This window comes from Medicago sativa, chromosome 7, assembly GCF_051527215.1.
Source record: "Medicago sativa cultivar Bolivia chromosome 7, Bolivia_mono, whole genome shotgun sequence".
NCBI classification, from domain to species: Eukaryota; Viridiplantae; Streptophyta; class Magnoliopsida; order Fabales; family Fabaceae; genus Medicago; species Medicago sativa.
In genome coordinates, this window is record NC_140755.1 from 65794657 (window position 1) to 65805683 (window position 11027).

Genomic DNA, 11027 nt, shown 5'->3' on the forward strand with positions numbered 1-11027 from the left:
ATCCAACTGTGTGGTGACTTTCAATGAGGCTGAATTCCCTTCTGCGGAGTTTATACATAGGACACCACCATCCCGTTTAACACACCTGAAGGGGTTTGGTGGTGACGCAACCGTGAGGCTGATCGCACCACCAACTAACAAGGTTACATGACGGCGGCGGATTTGGATTTTGGGTGGAGGATAAGTTGAAGGCGGTGGAGTTTGCTTAGAAAGAGATGAGAGCGAGGTTTACTTAGACAGAGAAAGAGCTTTTCTTACTAAATGATGCCTATAATATTAACTACTAGATAAAAATAATTATTTAATGACTTTAAAAAAAGGTTCCTTGAACGACCGTCCTCCCGAGTCACGCCCATGCTCAGGACCATCTCGAGTGGTGGTAGAGTGTGATAGTGTCTTGTGTCCCATTCCTAGAATTTGCATTTTTTTCTTCATAACATTAGTTTTAGCCAGAATTTGTTCAAAGTAGAGATCAAAACTTTTTATGTAGTTCAAAGTAGAGATCAAAACTGGATCATACACATATTCTAGGTTAATTCTAGAATTTGATCTCTTTGAGAATTTGTTCAAAGTAGAGATCAAAACTGGATCCTCCTAGTCGAGAATTTAATGTTGAACTTAATCTAAATTGAGAAATTTACTTAAAAAGGATGAAAACACATATTATGTATAATTAAATTTGAACTTTAAAAAAATCAAATATGTTATAAATCATATATAATTGATGTTCCATAATCTTTTGTATTAAATATGACTATTAGAGTCATGTGTATGATCACCAATAAAATCATCTGCTACATACATACATGACGCTGACAATAATTTTTTTAAAGAATTCGTTATCTCTAATTTTCATATATTAAATATGACTCTTCTTTCAAAAATAAATATATTAAATATGACTCTTGAAGTCATATATATCATATGATTCTAAATATTATATACGTTAAAAATCTAAAATGATACTTAAACCCATTACATTTATATTAAACTCACGACTAGGTAAAATGAATGTCTGAGTATAATTTTTACTTAAGAAAATCGATTTAACCATTACATTTATATTAAACTCACGACTAGGTAAAATGAATGTCTGAGTATAATTTTTACTTAAGAAAATCGATTTAAAATTTTTATGTTGTTCCGGATTTTCTGGTTGTTTCCCTTTTGAGACACTTGACAAGAGTTTGTTTCACTCCCTCATAAAAAGAGTTTGTTTCACAACAGGTTATTTGTTTTCTTTCTATTTCCTTTAGAAATTGATCAGTAATGCTTTGTTCTATGATTCATCTATATTACATATATTCATCTATATCTATACTATGTACAAATAAAATAACATGTTTTGCCTCTTTTGGATTGATTTTTTTCTTTCTAAAATTACCCTCAACTTTTAATACAAATAGCACATATAACAAATAGATAAGAATAAATTAAATATTAAAATAAAAGTGTAACAAACATGATATGAATATAATATGTCCAATTTTTTTTTCTTTTATCCTTTCAAAAGTGTAATAAACTAGATGAGTATATCTATACTTACTTTTTCATTATCTTAATTATACCCTTAAAGAACTTTTTCTATAATAAATATTGTTGTTGGTGTCATTAAAAAAAAGAATTTAGATTATATTTTGTTGTTATATTATTGGTGTCATTGAAATAGATAAGCATGATTAGTTTGATTTTTTTGTTTCCTAATATTATGTGGTTAGTTTGATTTGTTATAATTTGAAAGCAAAAAGCATTTATATTTTTATTTTTAATCAAAATCGAAATTTCATAAAAAAAAAACACCGTTCATAATTTTTAAATGTTGGCGCAATAAAAATAGAAAAAAGACGGGTATGTGAGTGCTCGTCTTTTCGCTAGTTATATATAAAGAAAATAGAGGATTTTGGGTAGGCTTTTTTGTTATTTCAATTATATTCTTAAATAAATTTTCCTAATATAATATTATATTGTTGGTATTATTAAAAAAAATAAGAATTTTTATTATATTTATTATATTATTGTTCTCATTGAAAAAAAAAAATATGGTTTGTTGAACTTGCTACATTTAAAAGTCACAAATATCTATATTTATAATTTTAATCCATATCAAAACTTTTATATAAAATATCGTCTGTAATTTTCACGCAAAATTTCAATAAAATATAGTTGATAATGTCAATAACAAATATGCACTAAATACATGATGATATAAAATAATGATATCATTTTTCTTATTATGTGTACGACGTATGATAGAATAAATGTATATCTTAATAGTATCTTATCATATCTTTATCCAATTTTTTATCCTATCATGCTCACGAAACGATCCATATCTAAAGAAATTCTCACAAACAAAGGTAATTATCATAATGAAATTATCAAAGTTCGAGGGATTCTTTAAAGAAAAAAACAAAGTTATACGATTAGTTTCCTTTATGTCAAAATCAAACACAATTTTTTTCTTATAATGCGGCACAGACACCCCATTTATTTATATTTTATTTTATTTTTTCAATTTTAATTTACTTTGTTTCCTCACACTACAACTACAACCAACAACACCTTCTTTAAATTATAGCACTTCATCCCAGCCTTCGTTAACTATTCTACCATAACCATAACGTTTCTCCCTTGTCATAAAAAAAAACCCAACCCCTCTATTTTTCGAGGTCCCACACTTTTGGCATTGGCAGGGGTTGAAGCAGACCCCTAGGCGTAGTTGCAGCATACTTTTGCCTATGACACGTGTCACATGCTTGCATAAAATCTCTCACAACATTTTGAATTTGCATTTGTATCCAATAGATATTTTTAGCCAACCTTTGATAAGTGGGGCCACCAACTGTGGTTAAATGAAACTCCTGCAACATTAACGAGATTGAAGGTGAATTTCTAGACAGCACTTCACGCCCCTTGTATAACAACACTCCTTTCTAGTCTTGGGATCATGTAGGGATACTTAGTGCTGATGATTATGATTTATCGGATGATTCTCAGCCAGACTCAACATCTTAGATACAGTCATCTTAGATGATTTCCTCTCTCTTGAATATTATTATTTTTTGTTAGAAACACTCATTTTGTATAATTGATATTAAGATGTCTGATTGTTCTTTAATACAACTGATTTTGCCTAAAAAATTGATTTTACTATGAATTTTTTTAATATAGAATTGATTTTTATCAATTCACTTTTACATGAATTTATCCATTAACCAGTGGTTAGAACATAGAAAATTTAAAATATAGGTTTTCAAAGTTTATCAGCTAAATAAAGATGTACAAAATCTTGCTCATATTTCATGTAAATAAATAAAAAAAGTTACAAAATCAAAAAAAATTTATGGCCTCCAAACTTCATTAATACACAAAGTTACAAAGCATTTCATATAAATAAATAAAAAAATTACACAATCCATACCTTGGATAATTTCAGCAAAGTAAGCGATTGCAAAGAGCTATGAACCCAGCCCTTGTCATATCAATAGCACCATTATGCTTCATTTCAGAAGAACTTCTAAAAAAAATGGTTTCCCATCGTTTTTAAGTTATTCCAAATCAAGCACAACATCAGAAGAGAAGCCAACAGTGTCAATAGAATCGCCCTCCGTCTCACTTGTTTTGAAGATGTATCACTTGGCAATGATACCTTTCTTCTAATAGTCCCTAAAAGAAGGCTCGCCTCAATTAAAAACACGGTGAAAACATGTTAACCAAATATGTATGCATGAATACATATTTCATAATTAAGTACCTCTTTCATATAGTCAGCCAACAACCAAATGTGACAATCTGTTCCAAAGACCATACCATATTTTTCCCTTTATTTAATAATATGTATAGGAAGGCGGTAGAGGATTGAGATTTCTGCTGGGTGCCAACCTAGTTGAGATGCTTCAGTTTCATTTTGATGCCCAACCTTCCTTCTGACCTTTATCAAAAAAAAAAAAAAAAAAAAACCATAGCTTGGACAATTGATAATGTGGTACACCTCGTGTTACAACTTACAAGCCATAGCCAATGTTTGTTTGTGACTTGTCCAAACCATAGTCCTAAAGATATACTCCCTTCAATTCTATAGATAATTTGTTGCTGAAACAATGTGTTGCTTTTATTTATAAAATAGTCTTGTTTGAAATTGTACTATATTGTTGTACTTTTTTTTTGTGGCTAGGGTTTGAACTCCGGACCTTGCATATATTATGCATTGTTCAAACCAATTGAGTTAAGTTCACGAAGACACTACATTGTTGTACTGGACATTGGACAAGTTTTTTGGTAGATAAAAAATCATGTATTTAAATAGTATACCAATTATTTTACGAGCAATGCTATTTATCAAGAAAAAAAACATCAAGAATTCTTCAAGAATAAAGAGTAGCCAATCACAATGCACTATTTGCCACAATTCAAGAAGGTGTGGCTAAAAAATAGGAAGTGGACAAATAAATCATGCAATTAAAACTTGCCACATGTGTCTTGAAATATTCTTGATGCTATTTTTCTAGATAAATAGCATTTTCCTTATTTTACATATGTATTTAATGATATTGACATGTCAATTAATAAATATGAAAACACATGAGTTGTCATATTTATAAATTATGTGACAACACATCATTAGATTCATATGTAAAATAATTGTAACATAATAAAGTATATTAATTAAACTCAAAATGTATTTATTTATATAATATTCCGAAGGAAAAAAAATATTGTACTAGATACACGCTATGAATGGTATTTACTTGTGAGGTATTCTAATATGGTAACAAAATCAAATAAATAACTTATGGGCGTAGACACATAAAGAAGTATTTTTTTTAATAATAAAAAGACAATTGATAAGAAAAATGATTGGATATTTTAAGTATATTAATTGGTGAGATGCTACTTTGGCGAACCTTTGGTCCCTTAAGACCATCCTGCGTTGTTTTGAGTTAGCGTCCGGGCTTAAGGTTAACTTCGCTAAGAGCTCGGTTATGGGGGTAAATGTGGGGGATGATTTTCTTGGCCTGGCGGAGAGATTCCTGTATTGTAGGGTGGGTAGTATCCCGTTTACTTATCTTGGTCTCCCAGTCGACGCTAACCCTCGCATTGAGAAGACTTGGCAACCTCTCCTTCGGCTTCTGGCTAGTAGACTTGGTTCCTGGGGGAATAAGTATGTTAGCCTTGGTGGTAGAGTGGTTCTCCTTAATTCCGTCCTTAATGTGATCCTTATTTTTTATTTGTCGGTCATGAAAATGCCCATATTGGTGTGGAAGAAGGCCGTTCGCCTGCAGAGGGAGTTCCTTTGGGGAGGGATCAAGCGGGCTAAGAGTATTCCTTGGGTGTCGTGGTCGGTTGTTTGCAAGCCGAAGCGTGAAGGGGGGCTCGGGGTCCGAGACCTAAGACAGGTTAACCTTGCCCTCTTGGCGAAGTGGCGTTGGCGGTATCTGTCGGAGGATGGGGGCCTGTGGAGGTCTATCATCAATGCTCGTTATGGGGTTTGTCATCCCTCTCCCCGTCTTGGTGGTAGGCCCTATGGCCTTCGTAGGGTGTCTTCTTGGTGGTCGAATATTTCACTTCTGGGAGGAGACAAGGAGGCGACGGGGGACTGGTTCTCAGAGGGGGTGGCTAGGGTGATTGGGAATGGTCTTTCGACTCATTTCTGGCATGATCCTTGGTGTGGTAATTTGCTCCTTAGAGTTAGGTTCGGGCGGCTATTTCGTCTTTCTCTTCAGCAGGGAGGAAGAGTTGGGGAGTTAGGTTCGTGGGAGGAGAGTGTATGGGTTTGGGATCTTAGGTGGAGGAGACCCCTCTTTGTTTGGGAGACCGAGCTTCTCAACCAGCTGCTTTCGATGGTGACCAGTCCTTCCCGTGTGGATAGGGAGGACGAGTGGACCTGGACCCTTAGTCCCGATGGCCGGTATTCGGTGAAGTCGGCCTATTCCTCTCTCTTAAGGGGGTTGCAGGCGGTGGGTGCTCCGGAGGGAGATACCTTGCAAGCGGTTTCTCGTGTGTGGAAGTCGTGGGCCCCGTCTAAAGTGGCGGTTTTCTCTTGGCAACTTCTGCTTGATAGGATTCCAACTAGGCTTAATTTGGTTAGGCGTGGTATCCCGCTTCCGGAGGGGGGATTGGGGTGTGCGTTTTGTGAGGCGCCATCTGAATCGTCAGTCCACCTTTTCCTTTCGTGCCCCTCGACCCTTCCGGTGTGGTATCAGGTAGCCTGGTGGTTGGGGTGGGAGTTTGTGATCCCTCTAGGTCTTTCTCGTCAGTTCCTGTACTTTACGGGTTTAGGAGCGGGTAAGAGAGTTAGGTTAGGTCTGCTTCTAGTTTGGCATGTTGTTATTTGGACCATCTGGACGTCCCAGAACGACCTTTTGTTTTCTGGTGGCGGTTTAGGAGAGGAGTCTGTGGTGGATAGAGCTAAACTCTTAGCTTGGAAGTGGTTCTTGGCTAAGTGCCCTGCTAGTTCCTGCACTTATCATGAGTGGGAGGTGCAGCCCGTCCTTTGTTGGCAGCGGTAGGGTTTTTGGTGGTTGTTTTCCTGGGGTCGTGGGGGGGTTGGGTGGGGCTTTGTTGCCTCGACCTTTCCGACCTGGACTCCTGGTGCTCTCTTTGTGCTTTTTGTTCTTGTAGGTGCTTTTTTGGTGGCGGCTGCTTCCCTTGGGCGGCGTCTCTTTGGCCGTGTTTGTTCCCTTGGTGCTGCTGCTTTTTCTGCTCTTCCCTTGGCTTGTTTATGTGGGCCTCGGTTTTTCCGGGAGGGTTTTGTTTTCGATTTTTGGGGCATATTAGGATGGCCTTTTGGTGTATCTTGTACATTCTATCTTTTCTCCCTTATTTATATAATATATATTTTGCCATTGAAAAAAATAAATAAAATTGGTGCATTATTTTTCACTTGTATTATTTTTTCTTAAATTTTTTAGCTGCATAAATAAATATGTGGTATTAGATATAATAGGTAAAAAAAAAAAAAATTGGCCTTAGACAGATGCCTAGTTTACCTATAGCTTTGACTAGCCCTTGTTAGAGATGAATTTGGATATTCCTCAGACTTTCACTTTTCTACCTTTCCCTCAATCTCTCTTTTTTCTCTCACTTTTTTTTACTCCATTCTAAACATCATTATCTCCAGGGTCGACACAAAGCAAGTGCAACAGAACCCATAACATAGGTCCTCAAAATTTTGAGGATCCAATATTTTTATCTATAAAATGAAAAATGTTGGATATATAGTATCAACGTTCATCAATTATAAGATGTGTTGCAATGGTAGCAGAGTCGATCCTACTATTTTTGGTGTCCTAGACAACTTATTAAGTTTATGCTCTTTTAATTATTCAAATATATTTCTTTTTGTATTTTTTGTTACAAAAGATTCATTCATAATCAAGATTCTCTGAAAAATCATTTTGAATAGAATTAATCAAAATGAGTTAAAAATGTGTCTATAACATTAACTACTAAATAAAAATAAATGTTTAGTACCTTTAAAAAAAAGTCTTGGGCGGCCTCCTCTCCAGAGTCCCGCCCATGCCTAGGACCATCCCGAGTCATAGTGTCTTGTGTCCCATTTCTAGAATTTGCATTTTTTTCTACATAATTTTTGTATTAGCCGGTTTTAATTCCTTATAAAAACCCCGTCAAAAAAAAATCATATAAAAGAGGATGCAGGTAACATCGTGGGACCTACTCCAACATAGTTTAATCTTTGGAATCACAATCATTGGGTAATTTTACCGCTATATTGTTTTTAACAAGCTAAAATGGAATTATATACCAACAATAGTAGCAGCTCCCAAGTATAAGGTGTGCCTAGAAGAGCACTATAAAAGTACAAAGAGAATTATTAAGAATAATAATATAGTTAGTTAGGATACTAGCTTAGTTACTATATAAGTCACACGGTTGACTCATTTGTACCTATCTTTCCATTCTTGTATCATTTCAACTATCATCAATACAATAGCTTTCTAAGCTTTTCTCTCTATTTTCATGGATGTCATGTTTCTTAACATGGTATCAGAGCATGATTGGTATCCACCTTGAAGAATATTTTCCGCTGCATTTTCTAGAGAAAATTTAATTTTCTCCTCTTCAAATTCTTGTTCCATTTCTCAATTCTTTTTTTCTTCAATTTCATATATTTTTCACTCGAATTCGGTTTCACTTTCTTGTTTTCTTTTTCTTTGTTCAATTGTGCTTCTCTGATCACATAATTGGCCTTTGCCTCGATTATCATTGTTCATTCATTTTCGTCTTCGTGATTATCTAGATATAATTCTTTCATCTTCTTCATTCTGATCTCCAAAGCATGAGATTCTTGTCAGTTTATTGTTGTGATTCTTTCTTCTATTCTGTTTTGCGAGTCTCGCGTATTCGGTGTCGATTCTGTTAGAACTTGTTCTTGTCATTTTCCCCCAAATTTTTGTAGCTATCGATCTTGTTTTCCAATTCGTATTCAATACCTGCGATTTCTCATTTCCAATCCTATTTTGTGATTCTGTTTTCATCGTGATTTTGTTCTTATCGTCTTCTTAATCCCAAATTCTAGGGTTTTAGAATTCTGATTTCATTTTCCCCTAATTTCTGTTTGATTCCATTTTCCTCTGATATTTCAAATTATGTTGCATTGCTTGATGTCTCGACTGAGATCTTGAATTCTGTTCTGATGAGTTCTATACATGCCTTGAGATTCTAAGTTGTACTTGGATTCTTCAAGCCTTTGAGTACTGTGCACACAAGGTGTTTGCTTAAAGTCTTCACTGAAAACAGATTGGTGAAGTTTCTGCATAGTTGTCATCTTGAGGGAAGTCTGTGAACATTACTGTGTTTTTGGTTCAACTTTGCTTTGGATAAGTGTAACTGCAAAGAGTTTATGAAGCTTCAACTTGCAACCATCTTATGTGTTTTTTTTTCTCCAGTTTATTCTACATTCTGGTATGGAATTATTGTGGCCTATTGCTTTGATTTTTCTCTGCTCATAATGCAGTCAATGGAGGTTTCATTGTTAGCTATGTTGCTGATCAATTAGAGTTAAGTTCTTGATAAACTTCTTGCTCCTAAATTGTTGTGAGATTGATCAAAATTGGTACTACAAGTAATTGGTTGCTGCTGTTTGGTGTCAAGTTCCATGGTTTATTTACTGAGTTTGTAATCTAGATTGAATTTTATATACACACTTGATTTCTCCACAAGATTGAAGACAATTTTGAGTTGGGTTTCCTTGATGGCTGTATTGATTCAAGAACTAGTGCTGCATTTTGTTCCTTTTCTTGTTTGTCTACAATTGTGGTTATTGTGAAGACAAAGTTGGGCTCATAGTTGGAAGCCTATGATGAATTGCCTATTTTTCTGTAACTCATCTAGTTTTGTTACAAATTGATTGGAGTTCTTGGTATTTTATGAGTGCATAGAAGATAAGTCCAAGACTAATCCAAATTGTGCAGTTTTTAGTTCCATGACATGCCACTACTAAAACTACATATTGATGGGAACTATCCAAGTTTCTGGAAGAGCTATGTTGGGAATTTACAGTTTGTGAAGCATATGTTTGTTGTGGCTGTCCACTTTGAAGATGGGTTCAAAGGCTCTTGGTTTTGGGATTATATAGTATTGTTGAAGTTACACATTTGCTGCATAATTGCTTTTCTTATGCTGCAATTGTGATTCATCTGCTGCTTAGAGGTTTTGGGTCTTTGTCCACTTATGTTTGCCTATGGTTTTGAGGAATTTATTGCAAGCCAACATTCCATGATTTTCTTCTTTGTTGCCTTATTGGCTTTGTGGTGAGCTTCTGTCTATGATGGTTAAGCATGATGCTTCTGTCATAGATGGTTAAGCATTTATGGTAGCTTCTGTCAATGGTTGTTAAGTGTGACACTTCTTCCATTGATGGTTAAGCATTGGTATATTTGTTGATGGTTGCTTCTGCCTTTGTTAGGTGGTTAAGCTTGTTGCCTTAATTGGCTTGTTATTGTGCTTCTATCAAGTGGTTAAACTCTGAGTATAGTTTCTGCTTGGTGGTTAAGCTTTTGCCTTATGGCTTGCTGATTCTAGCTACTGCCTTATGGTGGTTAAGCATTATGTTTCTTGATGGTTTTTGATGTTAGCTTCTGCTAAGTGGTTAAGCCTTGGTTTGTGGCTTCTACTCAATGGTTAAGCATTTTGATTCACAGGTTCCTGATTTGCTCAGATTTCTCTCATTGTCTGGATATGTACTGATGGTCCTCTCTATGCTTCTAGTGGGAAAGATGGAGTGATTTTGTTGTGGGAGCAATAGCTGAATGAAAGAGACTTTCTATTGGTGTTGGTTTTACTATTCATGCTTGGTGTTTCAGATCTAATGGGTACAGATGTCTGTGATTTTTGTGCTGCCACTGTTATGGATATGTCAACATTGCAGAAGTGTTATTTTTTGAAGACAATGGCATGGAATTGGTTTCACAAGTTTCCCATTTGAAGACAGTGTAGCATTTTTTTTGTTTGACTTTTAGCTTTGTAATCCAAACTCAAGTTAAGAGTTCTCTTACCTTGAGTTTGAGGGTGGCTATTAAGAATAATAATATAGTTAGTTAGGATACTAGCTTAGTTACTATATAAGTCACATGGTTGACTCATTTGTACCTATCTTTCCATTCTTGTATCATTTCAACTATCATCAATACAATAGCTTTCTAAGCTTTTCTCTCTATTTTCATGGATGTCATGTTTCTTAACTAGAATCAGTATCAGTATCAATGGAAACAACAACAAGGTGATTAGCCAATGCCCAAACAAGCCAAAGGGCTTGACCACCACCTCTGAGTACCAAAAACAAACATGACTTTTTTAGCTTTCAGCCCCGCTAAAGATAACGATTTAATCTTATCAAGCAACATGGGGACATCGGTCACAACATTATTAAACAGTTAATTTTTTAAAAGGGTTTGTTTATCATGTGTAAATTTACAAATATTAAGAAGTTTATATTAGAAATCTTGTTTTATAACTTGTGTATTTTATATTAAATATGTATCTTTTTAATAAATAATTGTTGTTTT